The sequence below is a fragment of the Leopardus geoffroyi genome, chromosome D3, assembly GCF_018350155.1.
Source record: "Leopardus geoffroyi isolate Oge1 chromosome D3, O.geoffroyi_Oge1_pat1.0, whole genome shotgun sequence".
Classification (NCBI taxonomy): Eukaryota; Metazoa; Chordata; class Mammalia; order Carnivora; family Felidae; genus Leopardus; species Leopardus geoffroyi.
In genome coordinates this window covers 43,901,368-43,927,219 of record NC_059339.1, presented here as the reverse complement: position 1 = coordinate 43,927,219, position 25,852 = coordinate 43,901,368, and the positions used below count along the sequence as shown (strand labels likewise).

The window sequence follows — 25,852 nt, the reverse complement described above, 5'->3', positions numbered from 1 at the left end:
TATAGCAAGACTTTCTTAATGCTGGAATCATTACTAGCTCCAGGCATTCCCCTTGTCATTTATCAACAATGAACAACTTGGGCAGAAACCTTTCACAAGCCCATTTGCTTTCAGATGCCACCCCATTTGAACCGTAAGATATTAACATCATGAAACTTGTCCCTAAACTCAGGTCCTGAGTTTGGAGAAGTATGGTGGAGACTTCAAGCAATGATGAATACCATCACCAACAACGATGTGCACTGAAACGGGTAATTGGCTCTGAAAGTCCCGTTAATAAAATTCAGCTCAATTAAATAAGTACTTCTTAAGTGTCCACTAGGCACAAGACAGTGCACCAGGAACTTAGAGAAACACTCCGCTTTTCCACCCACTACAAAGAGAAGAAATAGAAAAGGTCTCCTAAGCATGAAAGGGCTGTTTCAGATTACACTGTGCTCATCAAGCACCTGTCTGCCCCTATCAATTCTATCACAATTGCTGGATTTCAATTTTGTATCTGGAAATTTTTCTTATAATTCATACCCCTTTTTTTTTAATTCATACCCTTTAATTCCAGTTCTCAACAACACCAAAATCAAATGAATCATAAAGCAAAAAATCCCTGAAGTCCAGGCTAATGATGTAATCCTTTTATAACACATTTCCCTATCTGCACTTGGGATACCTGGAAATTTCACTATGCCCTTCTATTGTGTCTCAGTTTCTCAATTTGGAAAGTTACGGTTTCCACATTCTAGGTTTCACCTGTTAGACCTCAGGGGGTTTGGGGGAGGAGAAGGGAGAGGTCATGTTCACTTTTTCAGACACAGTAGTATTCTGGCCTTCTGGTCCAAAAAAAAAAAAAAAACCCAAAAAAACAAAAAAACACCAAAAGCTTATCTTAAATCTCCTTTGTCATTTCTACTATTCCCGGAGGGCAGAAAGCAATAGTGGAAAAAAAAAATCCCTGAAAATACCTTCCCTTATCACACTTTATGATTGGAAGAGGTCATAAGGCAATCAAGCATGTGCTTCTTGCAGTTATTTCTTGTATCTACAGGTATTTACTGAGCCCCTACATCTATGCTGGGATCTGAAGAATCCAAAAGCAGTTAAGACATTTTTCCTACTCTGGAGACCTATGATTTAATGGGCAGGTAGGGTTTACCCAAAAACCCAATTGAGAACAGCTAAGAATCAAATCATCTGATATTGACAATAAAAGAAGAAAGCAATTACACAATCTTAGAACTGAAGGAAACCTAAGGAAGAGAGGGCCCAACCCAACCTCTCCTCATAGGCAAAAATCTTCCAAAATCCTTGTCAGGGGTCATTAAGCTTCTGATTAATGTGGAGCTCACATTTCACGTAATACTCCATTTAATTTTTTGAAGTCTCTTATAGCTAAAACATTTTATACTACATTAAATGCAAACTCTACCTTATTTATTATTCTATACAGCAATGATTTCAAAACCTTAAAGCAGTGTGATATGTCTTTAAAAAAAATATCAAGCCAAGCCCAATATATAAAGCAGTTAAAAGTAGAACTCTTCTGTTAGGGAGCTGCAAGGGGTCCTCAGTATGTCGCCTAGTACTCCCTGCTCTACCCTCCTCCAGCCCAAGGCACATCAAGAATGCCTACAGCTCTGCAGAACAAAATTTGAAAACCACTGCTTTAAAGGTAATCAGAGAAAATCTGATTCCAGCTGCACATATCAGCCCTTGAAAACAGCTATCTTGTCTCTCTCTAAATCTTCTGGGATTAAACTTGCCCCTTTCAAACTGTCTATTCCCTTTATGTAATTTTCTTCCAAATATCTCCCATCCTGGTCACTCTTCCTCTGAAAATGGAGAAACCATAATTTTTTAGATACTGTGACCAGCTAAGGATATTGTCTCTCTTGCTCTTGGGGCAGCAATGGAAGTTAAAGAGGGCTTAGTGAATGAAGAAGGACCTGAGCTGGACCTTGAGAAATGTAGATTTTAGGTAGAAAGAAGATAAAATTCCAACCTGGGAAGCCAGCATGAACAAAGATACAAAAAATTAAAATGAGAGTCTTCCAGACACACTCTGAATACTTCTCCTCCAGACTCTTAACTGGTTCTTTTCCACTCGGCCAGCTGCCCACTCTCTTATATTTCTCAGAAGAAAATTAAGCCAGATCTTATCTCCATGACTTTAGGCTTCTGTTGTGTTGATACCAAACGAGGAACATGATCTGGGCAGCACTAAAATTATATCGTCTCAATATTGTAGTTATTGCCACAGGAGAGAAAGTACTTGGTGAAGATGTATGATTAAGTCTGAAAAGAAGTGTGTCATCTTTCAATGAGTCAACATCTCAACAAGAAGATTCATAAGGGTTATAGTACTATTGAGGAGGATCCCTAAGGATTCTCAAATCTAAAGTCAACCCAAAGAACACCTTCTCTCTAAAAAATTATCTTTTACTTGTCACTTATCAAACCATAGGTGATACATGCCCCAAACGGTCTCCTGACTGTAAAAACAACAGCATTTTCATATATATGAGTGCTAACCCACCAAGGCAAAACATCCTGTGAAAACAAATATGAAAAGGCCATATTTTTGTTAAATGAGTTCGTCAAAGTCCATCTTTTCATGTTACTTAATTTTCCCATTTACAGACAGGAACTGAAGCACATCAGTGTTTCATATAATATGGTTTGTTATTCAAGAGGGAAGATCTTAAAGATAGGGTGTTCCAGTATCTCTTTCCCATAAAATGTATTCACTGGTGATTACATGAATATTTACTATTTCATATTATAGGAATGTGATTTTCACACATGCAGCCGTTACAAACTTGGGGAAATTGAGATCTTGTCCTAAATTTTAATATGTGCTATGAATCTAAAATTTTTAAGGTGTCAAAAAAAAAAAAAAAAAGAAAAGAAAAGAAAACAGATCTTACTAGCATTCAGGGTAATTGATTCAGACATTTTATTTCCATTATTTTCTCTTTTCCTTCATCTCAAAAGGGGATAATCTGAATTGCTCTAATCTGAAAAACAACAATAAGTGTAGCAAATACTTGACAATGAAGATGGAAAGCCTCTAAAAATCTGTTACCTTAGTAACAGCAAGAATGTGGAAGAATAAGAATACACTGTCAGGACATCATTTCAGATTCCACAGATTTGAGACCTAAATACAGTCAGCTTTCATTAGCTTTTTGTTTTTCCCAGCAGGTCCTTGGACTTTGAAACAAAACCTGAATGACAGCTATGAGCAATTCCAGCCTGGCTCCTGATTAGCTATGCCAAACAAAACAACTCTCTGCAGTGTAAACTTTCCAGGCATCTGCAACCAAGCCTCTGTAGAGACTATAATTCCTCGGTGAGATTTGAAGGAGAGTCAGAGGTTGGGGGGTAAAGGGTGACCTGGAGGGGGGAGGGGGAGAAGGATAAGACCTTATCCTCTACCTCGAACTAGTTCCCTGAACTAGTCTGATTAAAGCAAGAGGGAAAATAAAGTAGAATTTGTCTTGGTGTGATTGTCATTGTCACTTTTTAACTCTGCCTATTCTAGATTTAACTAATTCTCTAAATCTGAACATGCTATTCCAATTAAAATCCATAATATCCTCATATTCCAAACCACTCATGCATTTAAGTCAAGCAAGCAATTCTGAGGTTCTACTAGTTTCAAATAGAGCAAACAGTCGATTAAAAAGATCTAAAAGAGAAGGAAAGCAATGTATATGAATAGACAGTGCTCCATATGAATGCAAACTAACATTTTGTGCCATTTGTTGTTATTCACCTTTCCTGCATGTGGACCTAAAATTACTTACATCAAATGACAGTGCACTGTGCTGTGTGCTCCCATCTGCTACATAATTAGATCCTTGTGGAACTATTAAGAAGCTTTTTTCTTACAATCAGTTCCCTTGATTTTACCTAAAGAACATTCCTTAATCTACACAAAAGAATTACAGATTAGATCTCAAAGCTGTCCATTTTGATCAGATGCTTAATTTCAAAGTTATAAGTAGTTTCAGAAAAAGTTGTCTGAAGAAAATTCTGTATTAGAGTGCTAGCTGGCAATTCGGCTGTAAAGAGATGAGTTAAACTAAAAATTGACTTAAACTCTGCCAATAATCCTTCTAAAATTTCAGAAGTAAAAACTACTATTTTTATACTTCTTGGCCACACAACAAGACAGTAGCACTGAAACGTCCTCTTGTCTTCTGGAAAAGTGACATACTTAACCACACTCTGATCTCTATTGCTTCTGAGATAACCTACAGAAACTGCAGTTGGCTTACTTAGAATGCTGGGCAACAAAGGTCCCTGCTTCTAGTCAATAACCTTTTTTTTTTTTTTTTTTTTTTTTTTTTTTTTTTTTTTGTAACAGTCTCTGATGATTATGTAGAGTTTAAAGTAAGGAAATAGCTTTAACACCCTAAGATGTAATTTGCAGATATATGACAACAGATGTCATAGAAAACTTACCGTTTGCATAACCATACCATAAAAGCCTAACCCAGATTTAGGGCAACATTAAATTTAAATCATCAAAGATTCAAGTGGAAAATTCAAGTTCAGACATAGAGAAGAGGCTATATAAAGATTTATCAAAAATCACAATCAGGGAGATATTAATTTTGGAAACCACGGACAAGGAAAATTTCAATGTTTGAGAAAGGCAATATCAAATCAGAAAGCTACTTTCCCACTTATTTTATTTCACTTGTCTGCAATCCCACCCCTCTATTAAACTATAGAAAACAACCTTAAGTACATGTTTATAATACCTGAAGACAAGAACAGTGATGTCAGAACAATAGAAAACCCCTCAATATGAGTCTATACTTGAAATCCCAAACCAAACCTGCTGATTCAGCACAAAGTCATCAACAGAGTTCTTATCTGTAAAAGGAACAATCCATTGTCTGGCTGAAACAAAGGGCAGTGCACAGGAAATCAGCCAAATCTGGGCCAGATGGTCACTGATTCAAGTTTCATTCTCCCCATCCCCCACCCTCCCTGGCACTACAAAAATAGATTCAGACATCATTTTCAGTTACCAGGTAATAACCCTACATGTAAGGTATGAACCTTTTGCAATTACCTATACCACCTCCCACCTCAACACCATCTAATTTACTAAAATAGAATGTCCTTATAAAAAGTTAAATGAGGAAATTGCTACACAGCAGTTACTGAAAGGAAAATACCTCTGAAACCCAACATTTGTTTCTTAGTCATGGCATGGAGTTTTACCAAGTGGAATGATTAAAAATATTTACACTAATTTGTTCTCATCTACTGTTTTTTTCTCAAACCATTAGATCAAATGAAATGAATCTAGAGAAAACTTATTACACTAATTTTCTACAGATCCACCACTGACAACCTTGAAAAAGAGCTTTGTGGTTTATAACCCAGACATGCTTTTTACCAATGACAAACTACCAACAAAATAATTACTGATTTTGATTATAAACCAATGTGTCTGACCTGATATCACAGAATCTATAAATTACGATACTGCTATAAATATACATTTCACACCATTGCTATAAAACTCAGAGTTGAATTCTCAACAGCAACTATTAATTAAAGCTAAAAGTACAGAACTATGTCTTAAAATCTGCAAGCACTCTATGGAAACATAGATATTAAAGAATGGCATAAAAAAAATTCAAGATCTCTCAATAAAAATATTTAGAAAATACTCCTTTACTTTTCCTAACTGTCTAAAAGAAAGATATTTGGGTTATAAACAAAGGTGTTTTCTTTGAAGAGAACCCTGACTCTATAGCAGTTGCTTGGAAATATTTACATTTATGTGACCTAAGTAAATTTTATCAACCAACAAAGAGTGATTCCTTTAGGAAATTGTATAATCCTTTTTATAATTACTTTGAAAATACCAGTGCAGGAGTACATTATTTTATGGGCATGCTATGAAGCTACTTTTCCAAAATTTACATATAGAAAGGTTAGTTAGGGTAGATCAAAGAGTTTTTTTGTCTGTTTTTTGTTTTGTTTTGTTTTGTTTTTTTACACAAGATAATCACAGGCTGGTAATGCAATGGCTAAAGACAAAAATGACTTCAAACTATGTAATCAACAGCAACTCACAGAAATGGTCTGTTTTATTGCGGGGAAGTAGAAAAAGCTGCTAAAGTCAATACAAGGTAACCCCCCTTAGGGGAGCATTCTAGCTTACACAACACCAACAAGAGAGTATAAAATTAAGCCAAATTAGAGCTTTGAATCTTGACCTTCTGTCTTAAGGGAATAGTGAAAAGTGGAAACTTTTTCAAAAACTTGCCCTCAGAAATTGTTCCTGAAAATTGATTTATAATTATGGTATCAGACTAAGTTTTAAGCAGTGGTTAAAAATATAATCTAAATATAAACATAGTATGCAGATATGTGCATGTGTGATACATGTCAATATACTTCAGTTTTTTTTTCAACATCTCAGATTTAATGATTTAAAATGTATTTCAAAAACCTGATTTCTTTTTAAAACACTATTGTTTTCCTTGACTACAAAATAAAACTCAGCATCATACTGGAAATTGTTGAACTGTTGTTATATTGTGCTTTTACAGCATCTAAATTAATTTTCTTTTAATATAATTACATAATCTTGGCAAAATTGCTAATGTGAAAAAATTAATAATCCATTAAGAACCTTTAAAGTAAGGTAGTTGAGTTTTGGCTGCTTAACAAGCTTTCTCCTTTAGTATAAAATAAGGATTCATTTCAGTATTTGTGAAAAAAAGAAGAAAATGACTATTCAAATTAAAATTTTCTACTTTCTGAGCTCATCTTTAGAGTCTCTAAGATAAATTTGCATTTAAATGAAACACACACAAAGGCAGCTGGACTATCATAACCATCCCACACACATTAGTGTTTTCAGAGATTTAAATCTCTAATTCTTAGGAGAGAGAAAATTGTGACTACACAACTATTTTTAGTCTGTTTTATTTACACATCATTGTAATAGGATTTATATGCTAATGCTTTAACTTAATATAAGAGTTAAGGGAACAGATCTAAAGAGATCAAAATAGAACTACTAACAAAAGTCAACACAGAACAGAGTTCTCATGCACATAAGTTTCTGGAAAACCAGGTTTTAGATAAGAGAAAAACAAACACTGTATCAACAACAATAAATGACTAGATAAATGTAATGAGTTAAAATTTAGCACAGTAAATTATGATCTTGTTCTTTAATAAGCCCTAATATAAAAGAATAACAGAGTTTAAAGCTAAACTACTGTAGATAGCATGGAGCTCTAGTAATCCTTTAAGTCTTTATTTTTTTTTCTTTCCTTAATACATATCTTCCTTTCTCTGGTATCCACAACTCAGGTATAAAATTCAATTCCATTCAAGTCAAAAGTATGGTAAATATAGTGCTGATTACTCTTATTTTTTATTACTGTATATAATAATGAGACACATATATCAAGAGCCAAGTTAGAGTGTGCATACCTTTCAATGATGAAAATTGATGAGAATCCAAATTTCTAAAGAGTGACTTTTATTTATAAGGGAATGCTTTTTGATCTTTAAATGTTTATTTCTCAATATAGTCTATATGCATTAATAAAATAGTAATATATCAATTTAGTAAGTAATCTCATATAATTGTAAATGTGCTTTAAACATAGACTGAAGGTCAAAATAAGCTTTTACTCATTGTCTCTCTAAATGATAATTTCTTATACCTTAAATTTACCATATAAAGAACACCCCAAAATGAGCTCATTTACTAAAATTAGTTTCTGCTCTATAAGACTAAAGAAAAAAAGATATGAGCTGAGTAGTGACCAAATTCATACACACACAAAATATATATCACAGTTTTGGTTTTATTTATAGATACCTTAATGTCCATGAAGTGTCACTAACAAACTTAATCACTTAATCACACCATGATTTCCTTAACATCGCCAGCACTCTTTCAAATTTTACATTCAATCCTTTAAGAACAAAGTTAAAAATGTCTTCTAATTTAAAAAATTAACGGATACTAAATCTCTATTAGATATCAGTCCAATTGAATTCTTTCATAATTTTTGTATTTGGTAACAGAACTAATGGCACACTTACATATCATGTTATATAAATCTACTACATTAGTAATGGTTTCAGGAACACGGTTAAAACAAAATTAGACCTGAATCTACAAAACCACAAGCCACATAATTATGTTTTAACTAGATTGTTGGCTACCCTAAGGTCAGAGATAGTTCTTTATTTTCCTTTCTCTTTCTCTAATATCACAATTCTAATTATAGGTACTTGATAAAGACTTATTGAGTTGACTTTCATTGTTAATTTCCTGCCCAATGGAGAATTCTGAATATAAAACATTTTGCTTAGGAAAACTATGAAGAGAAAAATTGTTTTTAAGGAAATGACAAATGTATTTGATGCAGTAATTACTTTTTATCCAAATGAACTGAAAGGAAGTTTGATATTATAATTGCTGTTGCCAATTATTACTTCAAAGCCTTAAAAAAAAATCAGTACAGGTTAAACACAAACTTTACTCTAAGATAGAATTATGGTGCCTGTTTGCAATTCATGAACTTTAGCTTCCCAAGGGTAAACACCATACAGATGTCTGGTAATCTCCCTTGTAACAGTACCTAAAGTAAACCCATGCTACTTGATTTTAGAAGTCTTATCAACTTGAAATCTAATGAGCAAAATTAATTGTAACATCTATACAGTACAAGAGATTTATCACATTTTTCAAAACATTTTTCCAGACTTTTAAAACCATGACTCTATTCCATTATGTATTATTATCCTGAAAATAAATGGCTTTCAATTATTTTGTATTAACTAGGCCACTTCTTGGCAAATTTAAAGCCCATATTACCTAAAATATGTAGGTAACTTGTAAATAAGTAAATTTAGTGATAAACTGATCATGTATGAAGGATTACAAAGACATCATTTTGTAAAACTCAAAAAGAAGAGAAAATTAAATTCATTCTCATACATCTCTGCCACAGAATTGTTCTGGATTTATTTTTTTCTTGTTAGCATCCTTTATGCAAAAGATAATGCTACTGACCTAGTTTCCACAGGGCCTGGGCTTCATTTCAGTATTTCCAATAGAGGTGATAAGCTTATGTTATTCTGTCTACCCTCCCTTCTCCAAGCTCCCTTGGAGTCAGTGGCTTAAGTATGAAAGAAGTTTGGCTCAAGTTAAGAATGGATTCCACAGCCATGGAAAAAAGGGAACATGTCCCTACAGAAGTCATTCACTGACTCATTCATTCATTACCAAATATTCATTAAGGAACAATTATGTGCTTGTTTTAGGTGTGGAGACAGAATAGTGGGCAAAAGAGACAAACTACTTGCACTCATGGAGTGTTCATTCACATTTTGTGAGTACATCCAAGATTTGACCCCCCACTACATTCCTTACCAACCAAGCTATAGCCCTGGTACAGTCTGTTTCTCCAAAATAAGGTGCTAACTGGTACCCTGGTGCTCTGAAAGAGTTAATATGCCCATTAGCACCTTCTACACCACCTTCAGCAGGAGCAGCAACATTTGCCAAAAGTTATCTTTCTGGATAATATAAAACATAAGGTACAACTCCTGACATCCACATCTTACAATCTAGTTGAGTAATAAGACATTTACCCAAGAGTATGACTTAGAGGAAAGAACAAAGGCTATGGAATCAGCCAGCCCTAGGTTTGAGTTCTGATCTTTCTACTTACTACCTATGGACTCTTGTGAAATTTACTTAAACTTTTCTGAGCCTTAGTTTTCTTAGCTGTAAAAATAAGAATCACAATGTCTACTTTACAAGGCTGTTGTGAGGATTAGAAATTATATGTGCATAATACCTGAAGTATGGCACGTTAATTTTTATTAATTAAGTTACTGGATCAAATTCTTCATTCCTGCTATAAATTAAATGATTAAATAATAGGAAAGGACTAAGAAGAGAAGCATATATGAGTCTTAAAGACTTTTATGGTTGTTTTTTTATTAAAGGCTATGTTTTATGCATACACACATTCTCTGATATATACATACACTCTCTGAAATTCCAGATACGCCACCACTCCATGTATTACACTGTTCAGTCACAGTTCCTGCTCTGGAGGGAGAGGTTGAGATAAGGCATACCATGGACTCATGAGTTTTTATGATGACAAAAAACCTCAAACATTTAAAATATCTGAAATACCATAACCCAGACACTCTAACTTCCAGACTCCAACATAGCTTCAGTAGATTGTGCAAATGGTCCATTTAATACATAGCAATATCAAACAACTTCTATGCATCCTTCAACCAAAACACTATGAAAATACCATACCTGTTATTAGACCATTCCATTTATATGAACATGGAGGAGAAAAGTTGGTTTTTACATGGTCTAACTTTTCTAGAAAATAAAGAACTTGGTAATATTAGTGAAGAGGCACACCAGTTAATATAAATTGCTACTCTCTGATGAAGTCAGGGGACTGCAATTCAGCAAGTCTGATGAGAAAAACAAAACAACAACAACAAAAAAAAAAAAAAACTAACATTTCCTGAGGGTCTATTTTGTACCAGGCATTGTGCTTAGTGTGTTGATCCATTATCTCGGAAAAGTGACTGTTTTGGAATCAAATTATGAATCATCTGTCTCAGAGTCAAAACTATATCAAGAGCTTCAGAGGAAAATAGTTATTTGTTCAATAGAGATTTTATTTCTTACATAAGAAATTAGATTGACTTTGTATTATAACATGATGAGCCTATCAGAAAATGCAGTTGTTTGTTTTCACATCTACCCATGGAATAATACAACCTGTGAAATTATGCACGAGAGAATGTAAAACATTTCTACATTAGTCCTAAGTGAAATGCTGCTGTTCTATTACTATTACTAGTAGTAATATTACTAGTCTACTTTGATCTTTCACGGTGCCCCAACTTGTGAAGATATAGGTCTAGCCATTCTCTAATATGCCAAGACGTTAACCTCTGCTCCAAAAATTCTCAAGTGATTACTAAATCATCAGAGTGAACAACTACCTGGGATTCTCTAGTTGAGTAGGAGATAAACCTTTAGTTCAGTTGCAACAGCAAGTTTCTCTATCAGCTTTGGCTCCAGAGGTTTGATTAGCTTATGTTCCACTAGATAATCAAGGGATCAGAGCACTTTTTAAAACAGCCATTAAAAAAAAAAAATGCGGCAAATCTAAACCTTATTGGGAATATCTTCACATAATATGTGTCAGAAATCTATGTAGAGTTTTCAGGTGTATTCTCAGCAAGTGAAATTGAGGAAGAATATTGTGGAAATATTCTTATCATCATATATCTTCCATCTCCAATATTTCAGACAGTGTTGTGATTTTTCAAAGAATTGCCAATTAAATATAAAATGTAGACTGTCAGTTCTGTAGAGTGTAATTAATCAGTGAATACTTTGTATTCACCATGCATCCAACACTGTATTAAACATTTTGGAAAACACAGACTATATAATGTCACACATCTCCTCTAAACGGACGTACCCTCTTCAGTTTAACCTGAAGTAAATGAATGCTTTTCTGACTCTATAGTCAAAACTGTGTGAGACTACAGTGGTGCCTGGGTGGCTCAGTTGGTTGAGCATCCGACTTGAGCTCAGGTCATGATCTTACAGTTTGTGGGTTCAAGCCCCACATCAGGTTTTGTGTTGACAGCTTGCTTGGAGCCTGCAGCCTGCTTCAGATTCTGTGTCTCCTTCTCTCTCTCTGCCCCTCCCCAGCTTATGCTCTCTCTCTCACTATCTCTCAAAAATAAATAAATGTTAAAAAAAATTTTTTTTAAGATATGACTACAGTTTTTTGCAAAACAGAATATTATCCCATGATGTAAAATTATTTGTGTTGGTGAATATATATAAATATGCTTTGGGATGCATAAAAGAATTGCCACCAAAATGTTAATGGTATTTAACTTAGGAAGGTTAGATTTCAAGAAGGGAAGAAGAAACGAGGTTAAAAGAGAAGGAGAGAGAAATGAAGACATGGTAAAAAAAAAATCAAATAAATTTAAATTTGCCCTTTTGAAAAAACAGAACAGACTGGATGAGGGGGAGACAGACTTTCAAGTAGAAAGGTTCACCCACCCTCTGTGATGGATAAGAATGATGGTAACAGTCTCCTTGAATATTCCAATATAGATATAGACATAAATCTCTATGTCTGTAGACATAAGTATAAGTACTGTTGGTTTAATTGGTTTTAAAATGCAGGAAATAAATGAGACATTATACCAATTACATCTTCTTTCACATAGTGACCTCCACAGACAGTAGAGGTCACAGTAGTGATAATTTTAGGCATACTTGTTCTACAGAAACTAAATGTCCAGGATGACAAATGTGAGGAGTGGTTCTAAGATTTTTATGTCCATAAAACCACCTGAGAAGACTGTTAAAATGCACATTCCAGGGTCCCACCCCAGAAACTCTTATTCACTAGGTCAAGAGACCAATAATCCGCATTTAACAAGCACCCCAGGCGAATAAGGCAGGTGTTGACAGGTCGCCCTGAAAAACAGTGAATTTAGGGATGTCTGATCTCCTTACAAACTGATTAACCAGAGAATTTGAGAAGTGTGGTACACTAGAGAGAACAAAGAATTTTGAAGTCAAAAAATCTAGATTACCTCTCTAACCTAATCCCCTACTCACTCCCTCACTTGCCTCTCCCCTTCAGTGGCATTGGCCTCCTAGCTAGCCCTCCCACAATAGGTGAGAACACTCTTCCTCTCAACTTTCCAATGATTCACACAGATTTCAGGTCTTCACTCAGGTGTCACTTCTCAGTGACACCTTGTAGAGAATCACAATGCCTATCTCACTTTCTACTTCCCCTTTGCTGCTTCATCTCCCTCTCTAGCACTTCTTGCAATCTAAACTACAACAGAGTTTACTCATATTCTCTTGTTTATTGTTTGATCGCCAAAAGAGCAGGAATATTCATTAGTTTTCTTCTCTGTGGTTTCCACAGCACCTAGAATAGTACTTAGAGTTCAAGGAGATTTCACTTGGCCAAGATAAAACAAATAAAGCTTGAGACCTTCAGCAGTAGGAGGCAAATACAACCAGAAGGTGGACAGCTTGTTAATACAGATTCCTGGGCCCTACCAGAGATTCTGATGATACAGTAGGCTTGGAGTAGGGCCTGAGATTCTGAATTTCTAACAGGAACCTGTGTGATACTGATAATGCCTGTGCCCATTTTTTAGTGAAAGGCAACCCATTCTACTGTATGAGAAGAGCTGCAGGCTGAAAGACAGAAAGTTTCATTCTACACACATGCCAGTCAGTAGGGAAAAATTGTTCTCCTACTCTCTATGTATCCAAGATATCTGTATCTAATAAATAAAATGATTCTACAAGGATATTTTTTGCTTTACACTATATCATGAATATATACTATGACATATATATATATATATATATATATATTTTTTTTTTTTTAATTTTAGAGAGAGAGAAAGCATGAGTGGGGGAGAGAAGCAGAGGGAGAGAGACAATCTCAAGCAGGCTCCATGCCCAGCATAGAGCCCCATGTAGGGCTTGATTTCACAACCCTGGGGTCACAACCCAAGCAAAAATCAAGAGTCAGACACTGAATTGAGCCACCCAAGAACCCCTACAACCTAATTTTTAATAAAAACATGATGTTTCATTTGTTTCTAAGTTTTTACTCTTAAAAATAATGATGCTTTTGTTATATTCCTTTGTGCATGAGTCTAATTATTTCTTTCTAACAAATTCCTAGAAGGGAAATTTCTGGGTCATAGAGTTGAACCAAAGCTGTCCACCAGAATTTTCACCAATGATGGAAATCTTCTATCTTCACAGTCCAATATGGTAGCCACTAACTACATGCTGGTATTAAGCACTTGAAATATGACTAGCACAACTGAGAAACTAAAGCTTTAGTTTTATATGATGTTAATTAATTTAAACTTAAATAGACACATGTGACAAGGAAGTACCATATTGGACAGGACAGGGATAGACATTTAAAGTCTTGATCCATGATGCCAAATTGCTTTTCAGAAAAGTTGTAAGTATTTGGCTTCACTCTTAGTATATAATAATAACCATTTCTTTACCCCATTGCCAACACTAGATGTTAATGATCTATTGAATCTTTATAATCTGAAAGTTTAAAAATGTGTGGTTTCATATGCATTTCATATGCATTTCTTTATTAATAATGCTGAACAGGGCTGTTTCTTCTGTCATCATACTCATTCAAATGCAAATTATTTTCACCCATGTTAATTAACTCAGAGGTTGGAAATTATCTGGCTTCCAAATTTGTTTTGTTGGATCCATAAGCTTTCTTACAAATTTCTTGCCAACATTTAAATGCATAACAAAATATGAATTCTCAGCTCCACTTGAAAAATGAAATGATCTGGCAACAGTGACACATACTCCCACAGAGCAAAATCAGTGAAGCCTTAGAAATTCTGCCACCTTCAGACTTCTTTGTCCACCAGAACCAATCAGCCCATATTATTTTACAGGTGTTCTGCTTCACTCACTCAGATTACCTACGTGACCCCTACAGGCACCTGAGTTTACAATTCTCCTGAGTTAAATTTTGAGAGATAAAAAGGCAACAGCAACTCATAATAATTAAATTTCATTTCATACGTTTATTTCATAGAAAGCAATGTTATGATATTTCTGGGTCATTTTATAGCTAATATTTAACTAGCAGAAGAATACTTTTCTAGTGGTTGTTGACATTTCTTACTCCCTAGAGCAGTGGTTCAGCACCAGAAAGGTTCTTAAAGTGCAGATTGGTGGGTCCTGCCCCCAGAGTGTCTGATTGAATAGGTTGGGTTGGGCCCCAAGAATTTTCATCTAACTCCAACCTGTGAGTGCAGCTCTACATTGAGGTGAGGTTTTCTCAAAATTGTGGACACTCCTAGATGTGTAGTGATTGCGTGTAATTTTAACAACCTTTTTAAAATGAATTTGTACATCCTTTTTTCCCAAAACATGTCCACACTTATTTCATTTTATCTTCACAATAATCCTATGCAGAAAGTTGACAATTAGAGCAGTCATTGTTAGTTCCATTTTACATAAGAAAAGTAAGGCACGGGGTTAAGAATTTACCCAAACACATAAGAAATTAAAAGAGCTAGAACAAACATGTTTCCCACCTCCTAACCTGGGTAATACAGGCAAACACAGCAACCCAGGACACAACTGGAACTTGCTTCTCCAGATTGGTACCATAAAAATAGAACCATGTCCAGGAAGGGAAAAGACCATACAAGGATAGTTCACAACAACAAACATTTATCAAGTGTTGATTATGTGTTAATCTATGTTAACCATGCCTATAGCCTCTACTCAGAAGACTGTTGAAGACATTCATAAAGCACAGAAAATTTGAAAAATAAAATCTGAAACCACAACCTTGAAAAGATACTGAATTCTCTATATCATAGGACAAAATCAAATATGCTGAAGGAGTAGGTAGTAAGAGTAAATACAGAGTTGGGTAAAAGAGAGGAGTTGCTGTGGGAGCTTCACATCTGGACTTGGAGGAGTTGCTATCACCAGTCAGTCAAGAATGGGAGGGAAGGAAGAGTACACAATAGGGAGCCCTCCTGGGGCTCAGCAGCACAAAGAGCTGCTGTTATCCACATTGGGTGTGTGTTTGCCAGAAATATCAGGGCTGCTGGAACTCCAGAATTTACAAGGGCATGCTTTTGTGTAGTCTAAATTACCTTGACTATATAAGAACTCGAGTCAGAGGGAATAACTTCATTATCCATTTGTAGCTAAAAGATACCATGATTAGAGCTCGTGAAACTTTCTCTCTGATTTTTTCCCCAAGTTTTGAGAAGCATTCCTAATAAAAATCCACCAAATTGTGATCACAATACTAATTATAAATCAGCCCTTCAACGGGGGAAAAAAAAAGAACTGCATTTTCACTTAAGTAGAATTGATTTATTACTAACCTTAACAGGTACTTTTCTAAGATTTAAAATAATAATAACTAATAACAATTAGTTATACTGATACATAGATGGCAAATACAAAAAAACAAAAAACAGTACTATTAATTTGAAAGAACCTATTGGGACACTTGATTAGTGTTGTAACTGACCCGTCCTATATGCCTGTCTTATAGTCTAGTTCAAAATGACTGAGGCCATAAAATGTCTACCACTCCATTTAGAAAACTGCAGCAATACTGCTGAAAAAAAACCACCTCTAACTTTGCACAAGACCAAAGAAATAAAAATCAAAACAAAGGGATACAATTTTACATTGATCAAATTAGTTGCAATAACATATATGTTTTACTACAACATAAGCACACACATAGATTGTTAATGACAGTATAAATTTATAAAATCCTTTGGGAAAGTAATTTGGAAATTACCAGGAATCTGGAAATGTCCTGTTAAAAATAAGTGCTAACATTTACTTGTGTTTTCATCATGCTATTGCTTTTTATCTTAACAACTCTGTAGAATGCTACATAACTTAGGAAGCTAAAGTTTCAATAAAATAAGCTACTTGCCCCATTTTGCCAATAAGTGATGGGGCTATTTTTTGAATCCTGAACCTTTAATTTTAGAGCCCACTTATTTACAATACCATTACTACCTCTCTAAAAAAAATAATCCTAAAGAAGTTAAAATAAGAAGAAGAAGGAGAAGAAGGAGGGGAAGGGGAAGAAAAAGAAAGTTACCTTCATAAGGACATTCATCATATTTTTTTAATGACTGGAAAATTCCCTAATAGAGGAAGGGCTAAGTAAATTATGGTACCTTAACTGGATAAACTATTATGAAATTACTACAAATAATAGGGAGTAAATTGTAAAAAAATGTTTATGGAAAAAATCAGGGTAGAAATGTAACTATAGTATGATACGACATCTGTAAAAATATATATTTCATATGGCAAGACTGAGAAGGGAGCTGGAAGAAACAAAAACTATTACCATTTTAGAAGAACTTCACTGCTAGTACTTAATTTTCTTTTGTTTTTGTCAGTCTTGTCAATCAAGATTACTCTAAGCACCCTTACAAACTCATTCTTCTAACTTATATTCTTACCATCCCAAACATTCCTAAAACTTCACTAATAATGTATTCATATTACAGACTTATTCAAAATAATTACATAATACTCCTTATTGGTGACTCTGAAGCTTTAAAGTATGAAACCTCCTTCTTAACATCTACGATTTTTGCAATCACCATTTACAGTGTACTTTTGAAACCCCTTAGTTGAGATCATATATAGCGACTAAGATCAACTAATTTTTTTTTACTCTCATAACCTTGCAATCACTCTTCAGCTCCCTGCACCCATCAGGGATCATTTGCCCAGAGTTTGCAGGTATTTTAGAGATTAGAAAAGTTTCCTGTTAAGAACATGACCTCTAAGTGAATACTTACAACTAAAATAGTTATAAGAATATTCACATTCTAAATGCTTTTGAGAATTACTAATTAAATTATGTCAGTTTTCTTTGAAGTAGGTAAAAGAACTTCATTTCCACTTACCAAAAAGAAAAGTTAGGAGTTTAGTAAGAGTAATTTCCCTAAAAATGGCACCATTTTTAGGGAAAAATTTCACTCTCCTTAGCCATACAAGGTGATACACAGAGGCCCATTCAGCGCATAGTTTGGCCTCTATCAGTAACATAAACAGACATTTTGTGGGAAAGTGAAGTAGCTGTTCCTCAATGATATCAATCTCATAAGAACAGGAATGTAGTTTAAACACCTCTAACTTCCTTTTTATGAATCTACAAATCAGGATTTTTTTTGTGTGTCACTCTATTGTCTAATACACACAGGTCCAAATGGGTTATCCTTAGCTAGTCTTAGAACACCTGCAGAACTATTATAGAAACCAAGTAGTTCACTTCATTTATTTAACTGAGGAGGGGAGGAAAAAAAAAAGCATTTCCAAGAAAGTTATTTCATTTAGCTAGTTTATGGTAAATGCAAGCCTGGAACTAGATGTGACCAAATGTCTTAAACTTGGCCTCCGTATTTCTCCCTTACCATTAAGTTTTCATATTATGCCAATGGGAGCATATAATTATGTCTTTTCAATGTCTAATAATACACTGCACTGGACAGAGTTAGCTACAGTGCTCATCCTTTACTTCATAAGGAGTTCCAAAATGGAGGGAAAAATTCAAAAAAGGTTATAAAACACCAGTGTAGAGAATTTAGTGAGGGTGGGGGGTAGGGGCAGGAATAATGGTTTAATAGTCCTGCTTTCCACAGTGTACATGTTTCAAGATTTTTAGCACTCTAATGATCTTCGACTATAAGTGCCTTAGCCCAAATAAACGGTTCTAAAGTCATCATGAGTGGATAATCACATAGTCATCATCATTGATACGGAGGTTGGTCTTTACTTGTACTCCATTTCTTTTCAGCCTTTATTTCCATAACGTAATTCCATTTTAACAGAAGATTCACGGAAGAATATACAAAATTGCACAACAGTGGTTGCCTGTGGGAAGGAGGACATTGGGAGTATGGAGTGGGCGAGAGAAGACTTACTTTACGCTGTTTGAAATTCTTACCTTATGCATATTACTTTTCTTTTTTTTTTTTCAATATATGAAATTTATTGTCAAATTGGTTTCCATACTGCATATTACTTTTCAATATCAATTTAAAATTTTCCTTTAAACACATGCCTATATTCATGTAATTCTAAGTATTTTCAACGAAACAATTATTTTATTTTCCTCTTTTACATAACATTTCAGCATTGCAACTTGTAACATCACATAGAAATATTCAGAAAGAAAAAGAACCAGCACAGTCACAAAACTCAAAACGGAATTCCAGGATCCAAAGCATAAGAAAATGTACAGAGGGATGAGAGGTTTCTTAAGGGGGGGGGGGGGGGGGCATTTAATTTTAAAGCTTTTCCCCCATAAAAAGCTCTTCCCCATATTTAAATGGCTAGGTTTTAAAATGAGATTTAAGTGAGATTTCGGGGAGGGGAGCGGTTGTAAAGGTGTGAAAGGTAGAAATTAAAATTTGGTTTCTATCTTTTGGACAGGAGACAGAGGATTAGGGTAGGGTGGATAAGGACCTTGCGACAGTCGCATTCATACAGGAAAGGAGCAGGATGGAATGAGTTTCTGCAGGACCCGGTCACCTCAGCTGGAGGCAGCAGCTGTCCCCGTACCGATGAATCGCGTTTTGGACCTTACTTGCGCTCGATTTAACTCAGAAGCCCCACGAACGAGGTCTGTACAGATAATTTACTTTAACGGAGCTCGGAAGACGGACTAAGGGAATTGATTTACTTTAACAAGCCGCCTCATCACCACCCTCGCAGGCCAGGGCACACACCTCACCTCGCTGTCTACTCGTGTCCGGGTCAGCTGTCAACACAACCCTTTGTGTCTCATTCCGGTTAAGAGTGGTCCTCCAGCACTCACAGAAAAATGGAAATGATGGCTGGAGCCGCGCGCGCGCTCGTGACGAAGTGACATTGGATGTGAGGAAAAGAAACCCGTGGACGCGGAGCAACCGCCCAGCCACCGCCGGACGCTCTCAACTTTCCCAAGCTGAGCTCTCCCCATCCTCCTCCCCCCGCCGTCACCTCCACGCCTCCCCGCCCGAAGTCCACCCTCCGGGCGACCCCTCACACGCCCCTTAGGCGCGGGGAGACCGGTTCGCGGCGCGCCCCCGGCCGCCTCCGCCTCAGCGCTCCCCGCGGCGCCTCAGACTCTCTCATCCCACTCTCGGGCTTCCTCGCTCCCGCCACAAAGGGAGCGAGAAGAGCCCGCGGTGACAGGCCTCTGGCCTCCGAGCGCGGACCGCACGGGCTGGGTCCCCTCAGCGGGCTGACGCGAGGCGGCGGGGAGAAGGGGTTCGGATCCCGGGCTGCCACTGGCGCCTGCCCTCGCCACACAAACACAGTGGCGCTCACACCCCCCGCTCCGCCTTCCCGGTCCTCCACAAAAAGTCAGCGGCAGCGCTTCCCTGCGCAGGCAGGGTGTCCACAGCCCGCCAAAGGGCAGCTCCTGCCCGGCAGAGGCGTGCGCTCGCGCCCGCCTCGCGACCTCTCGCCACCCACCCCCCCCCCCCCGCCCCCGCGCCCCGGAGTCCCCGCAGCCGCTCACCTGGCCCTGGCGGGGCGCTAGGGCAGAGGACCAGGGGGTGGCCCTCGCCTCGGCCGGGGCTGGTCTCCCCACCCCCAGTCCCGGTCCCAGCGCTGCGCTGCGCTCGCTCCGGCCGCCCTCCTCTGAGGTGCTAGCGCCGCCGGTGGCTGGCGTCTCTCTGGCAGGCGCGCTCGCCGCGCGCTCAGTTCCCCGGGGCGGAGCGAGGCGGCGGCCGCCGAGGCCGGAGGCGGATTCCTCAGGTGCTGCCCCTCCCGCTTCCCCAGAACCTCCGCGGCGGGGACCCCCACCCCACCCCCGCCCCGCCTCTCGGCCTCCTGCAGCCCTCGCGCCCGCGAGTGGCCTTTAGGGCTCTCTTGCCCTCCTTGAGTGTAGCGGAGCACATTTCCCTCCCCGCCCCCTCCAAGGACGCCCCCACCCCTCCTCAGTCCCCTGTGCTCCCGCCTCCATTTCCAAACTCCACGGCACAAATGATGTCTGTGGCCACTGTGGGGCGTGGAGGGTGGTGGCGTAAGGGGGTCTTCTGGGAAAGAGGATCGCCCCCTAAAGTGCAGCTGACGCACTCAGCCAGGAAGAAAAATTATTTTCTCGCCGAGTCCGCGTTCATTCACAGAGTGCTCTCGCTTCATTACGCGATTGCTTTCTCTGTCCCAGGACGGCGGCTAAAGGGCCCTAAGTGTGAACTCGGCCTGGGCAATGGTGGGTCAAAAACCCTTGGCCTTTTGCACGAAGGGGGGTAGGGCGGGGGGCAGGACGCGGACAAAACCAAACAAACCCGGGAGCTCCCGGCCAGAGCCGACTTTTGCACCTCCCGAATGAGCCCGCCCTCCGGCCCGCGGACCCTGCGAGCGCAGGGGGAGGCTGCCTGCTCGCCGGGGCTAGTCCTGAGCCTCCTCAGGGACCAAGAGGGATAGTCCGCCCCACCCGCAGCCACATCCAATGGGTCCTGGAGCATGAAGCGTGCTGCAGGAGCAAACGTTCTCAAGAGATGCTCGGCTGATAGTGACAGATTTAGCTCCACTTTTCACAGCTGGTGGTTCCTGTTACTAGAGATGTAGCTCTGTCGTTGCCAGAGATAGGCTACTAAACGCCTTTACTGAACTGCCCACACTCTGGAAGAAACAGCTCCATCCTGGAAGTGGTGGAAAAGTCTAGGTAAAAAAAGTTGATCTCTTTTTAGTGTCTTGGGGACAAGTATAGCCCTGGGTAGCTCAGCATGTTGGTGGAAATAGGGAAGCTACAGCAGCGCCTAGTCTTGGGGCAGGTTGTTTATCAGTCTATTGTTGCTATACCATTGTCAATTATAGTTTACAGAGAGCTTCAATTAAAGTAGATCTCAAAAGATCTCTAAGTCTAGTTTCGTTTGCTTGTCTTTTTTTTTTTTTTTTTTTTTAAGAACCCAAGTGCAGTTTCCCCCCTTTCTGTTTTGGTCGATCCAGAGGGAATTGACTAGAAGTCTGGAATTACCAGAAAATAACTCAAGACATAGTTCAGTTATGACTAGCAAAAGCAAGCGATTTGTTTGTGGTTTAATTTGTCTTCTCTCCCTCCTGCACTGGAAAGACACACTCAACTGCCATTTCCTTTAAAATCATTGCATTCCTGGTGGTGATAAGAAGGAGAAATGGCTTTTTGTTTTGTTTTACAATTGAATCCCTATTGTTCGGCCTTTAAAATCACATAGAAACACTTTCATGTACCAGGAAGGCAGGAGACATGGCTTTCTCAATCGCTGCTGTATACCCACAGTTCTGGATCTTGCATACAATATAGGCTTAGTAAATCAAGTCGGCATGACTTTTAAATAACTACAACCTAGAAAGATGCAGGTGATTAACAATATAGCTCAACATATGGAAAAGGAATCCAAACTCACCATGAGAACTAGACATACATGTGGAAATGACAGTAGAAACCTGAGACTTCAAGTTGACCTTGTGAATACAAACTAAGCTCACAAAAGGTTAAAGTAGGTGACAGAGAATCTTTTGAAAAACTCAATCCCTCACAAGGTCTGTAGAGTTGGGAGGGGGGATGCCATCCTCTTTAAAGATAAGGAAACTGGGAACAATGAGCAGCCTTAAAGTAAAACCACAGTGCAATTTTCTCTCAATTTAGTTCAAGGACCATTGTTTAGTGCCAACCATGCTAGACTCTGGAGATGTAAAGGCAAATTTGCCTTTACAATTGCTCAAGGACAAATTGCAAAGGACAATTGCTCAAGGACCTTAGATTTATATTATAGGACTCTGGTATTCATTCTTCATTCATTTAACAAATATTTATTGAGCACCTAGTGTGAGCCAGATTGTGTAGTAGAACTGATGATTCATCAATAAACCAGACAAGTCCCTAACAAGGTTAAAAGTTATTGACGCTAATCTATTTTTGGTAGATTGAAAACATTTTAATGTCTCCTTTATTAGATAATTCATTCCTTTGCCTTGAATTTATTTGTTTATATATAAGCCCCTCCTGGGTTTATATATTCCTCATCATGCCCAATAGACTTTTGTGATTATAAAATGTGATAAGGTTGAGTGAGTACTCTGAATCCTGGCTCTAAGACTTACCCATTTACATAATGGCCATTTACATACATTGACCAAGTTCTTGACTCCACCTTAGTGTCCCCGTCTGTAAAATAACATCACAATAGTACATACCTCAGAGAGTAGCTAAGTGGACTGAGACAATGCACAGTGCCTGGCAAACTATAAAATGTTAACTGCTGCGAATCCCTCCACTCTTCCCCATAACAACGATTCCCAAATGCTCCTCCATAAATATTCTGCATCAGAATTCAAATTCAGTGAAAAATATGAGATTCACAGCAGTCAGGGGCCTTATAAATAATAGAATCCTTCCAAAGTGCTTATTGTGAAGATCCTGTGCCTCAGCAATGGGAGGCTATGATTATGTTTTGGCTCTGCTCTTAAGGATGAACACCCCTTTGCCTTAATTTCTGTAGCCTCTGTTCCACACTCTGGAAGACTCTTCCCTGTTCAATATCGTTCATGGTCATATCTTAAGTGGGCACTGGGAAGTATGCCCTCCTTGGAGACTTCATGATTTTCATAGCCCATTTCCTGCTAGTACAAGTTTGGGGTCCTGAGAGGTTTTTTTTTTTTTTTTTACAATTAAAGGTTTTTAAGGCCAGGCTTATAGCTTATCTGATCATACGGTTCTCTCAGACACTTAGTAGACTTCATATTTATTTGCTTCCATTGAGTTCCACGTGCCAATAGTCACACCCAAAGTTGTTTCCTGGGCATAGTTTTAAATATTTTGTTTTCTTCCGTCCTTGCCCTCTACTTTTTTCTCTCAACTTAAGGTTTGAGGCTTGGTGGCTCAGCATCCTGTGCACCATCAACCATTATCTCCTAGGAGGAAAGGGAAAGCACTGCTTTCCCACTCAGGGCCAATTGATTGACAGGAAACCAACTTCCAACCTAGCACCACCATCTGCAGAGGTTAAGACTCATTGTGAGGTATTGAACAATGGTCTCTCTAATTTCAGATTGGGTGCCACTTACCAATGCTGAATGATCCAGATCTCCACATATTAATATGAGCAGATAAAAAAATATCACTAATCATAAAGAGAAAATTTACCACTTGATAGAAGGCCAAATTAAACCAGATATCACTCACTAAAATGGAGTTATTGCAGGAAGTAGGAGAAAACAGTTTTTTGAAGAATCTTATTCATGTTCTTAGTGAAATTTAAAAAGTGATAAGGGCAAGTTGTCATGAAAATAGAGCCATCTGAGAACCAGAATGTCCTGATAAATAAAAAAAAGTACATGGATATTTTAGTTGAAAAGACTATAGAAGCAGTTAATAGAAGAAAAGATACTGCTAAAAGATTAATTAATGAACTATAATACCATCTCAAAGAACCTTTCCAGAATGCAGAGCAAAAATAAATAAATTAAATAAATAAATAAAGTAAGTAAGTAGAAATTATGGAAGAAAAGATAAAAAATATTTTACAATATATCCAGGACATCCAATATTTATATTTTGGAATTTTTAGAAGCAAAATGGAGTATTATTTCATTATATTATTATAACATATTTATTATATTATATTATAATATTAATTATATTTTATTATATTATTTATTATATATAGTAATATAATTGTAATATACAATGTCAGATGCTTAACTGATTGAGCCACCCAGGCATCCCTATTTTGTAGTATACTACAAAACATCTTTATTTTTAATTTTTTTTAACGTTTTATTTATTTTTGAGACAGCAAGAGACAGAGCATGAACAGGGGAGGGTCAGAGAGAGGGAGACACAGAATCTGAAGCAGGCTCCAGGCTCTGAGCTGTCAGCACAGAGCCCGACGCAGGGCTCGAACTCACGGACCGTGAGATCATGACCTGAGCTGAAGTCGGCCGCTTAACCGACTGAGCCACCCAGGCGCCCCCACAAAAAACATCTTTAAAAGAAACTAAACAAGACCTAAATAAATGGAAACACATTATGTGTTGTTGAAGACTTAATATTCTTAAGGTGGCAATACACTCCAAACTGATCTACAGATTCAATACAATCCCTATCAAAATTCCAGCTGGTTTTGTTTTGTCTTGTTTTGTTTTTACAGAAATTGACAGGCTGACCCTACAATTTGTATTGAAATGCAAGGGACACGGATTGTCAAAACAATTTTTTTTTTTTAATTAAGGTCTGAAGACTGCACTTCCCAATTTCAAATCTCATTACAAAGCTACAGTAATGAAGACAGAGTGGAACTGGCATAAACACAGAAATATAAACCAATGGAAGAGAATTAAGAGTCTAGGAGTGTGCCTGGTTGGCTCAGTCAGTTGAGCATACGACTTGATTTTCGCCATGGTCGTCATCTCAGGGTTGTGGGATAGAGCCCCGGGTTGGGGCATGGAGCCTGCTTGAGATTCTCTCTCTCACCCTCAGCCCCCTCCCCTGATCATATGCTCTCCTTTCCCTACCCCCCAAAAAATTGAGAGTCGAGAAATGAACCCATATATCTATGGTTAATTGATTTTCAACAAGGGTGTCAAAATAATCTGCCTTCCAACAGATATAAAAATTCCTTAAAATGGATCTTAGATATGCTATAAAAACTGAAACTATAAAACTCTGTTTATAGAGTTCTTTGATATTGGATTAGGCAATGACTCCTTTCGGGGGGGGGGATTCTTCTTTTTAATTTTTAAGTGATCTCTATAGCCAATGTGGGGCTCAAACTCACAACCCTGAGATCAAGAGTTGCATGCTCTACTGACTGAGCCAGCCAGGTGCCCCCAGATTAGGAAATGGCTTCCTAACAAGATACCAAAAGCACGAGCAACAAGGGAAAACTAAATAAGTTTATTCATAAAATTCAAAGCTTTTGTGCATCAAAGGCCAGTATCAAGAAAGTGAAAAGACAACTCAGAGTGTGGGAAAAAATATTTGTAAATCATAGATCTGATAAATAAAAAATCTACTCTGCAGAATATGTAAAGAACTCTTACAACTCAACAATAAAAAAAAAAAAACTAAATCAAAGGGAAGATGGACAAAAGATTTGAACAGACATTTCTCCAGAGAAGATTGCCAAATAGCTAATAAGCACACAAAAAGGTGCTCAACATAATTAGCCACTAGGGAAATATAAATCAAAACCACAATAAGACATTACT

At 37.6% G+C, this 25,852-nt stretch overlaps 1 protein-coding gene across 4 annotated transcripts in view; it reads right to left on the bottom strand.

The window, feature by feature from the left end:
* GREB1L (GREB1 like retinoic acid receptor coactivator) overlaps positions 1 to 20,342 on the bottom strand; it is a 283,759-nt gene extending 263,417 nt beyond the window's left edge. For all 4 annotated transcript variants that reach the window (XM_045458577.1, XM_045458582.1, XM_045458583.1 and 1 more), the window contains exon 1: positions 20,175 to 20,342. The gene's annotated coding sequence lies outside the window, so the exon portion shown is untranslated. The remainder of the gene's footprint in view (positions 1 to 20,174) is intronic.
* Positions 20,343 to 25,852: the final 5,510 nt, after the last annotated feature.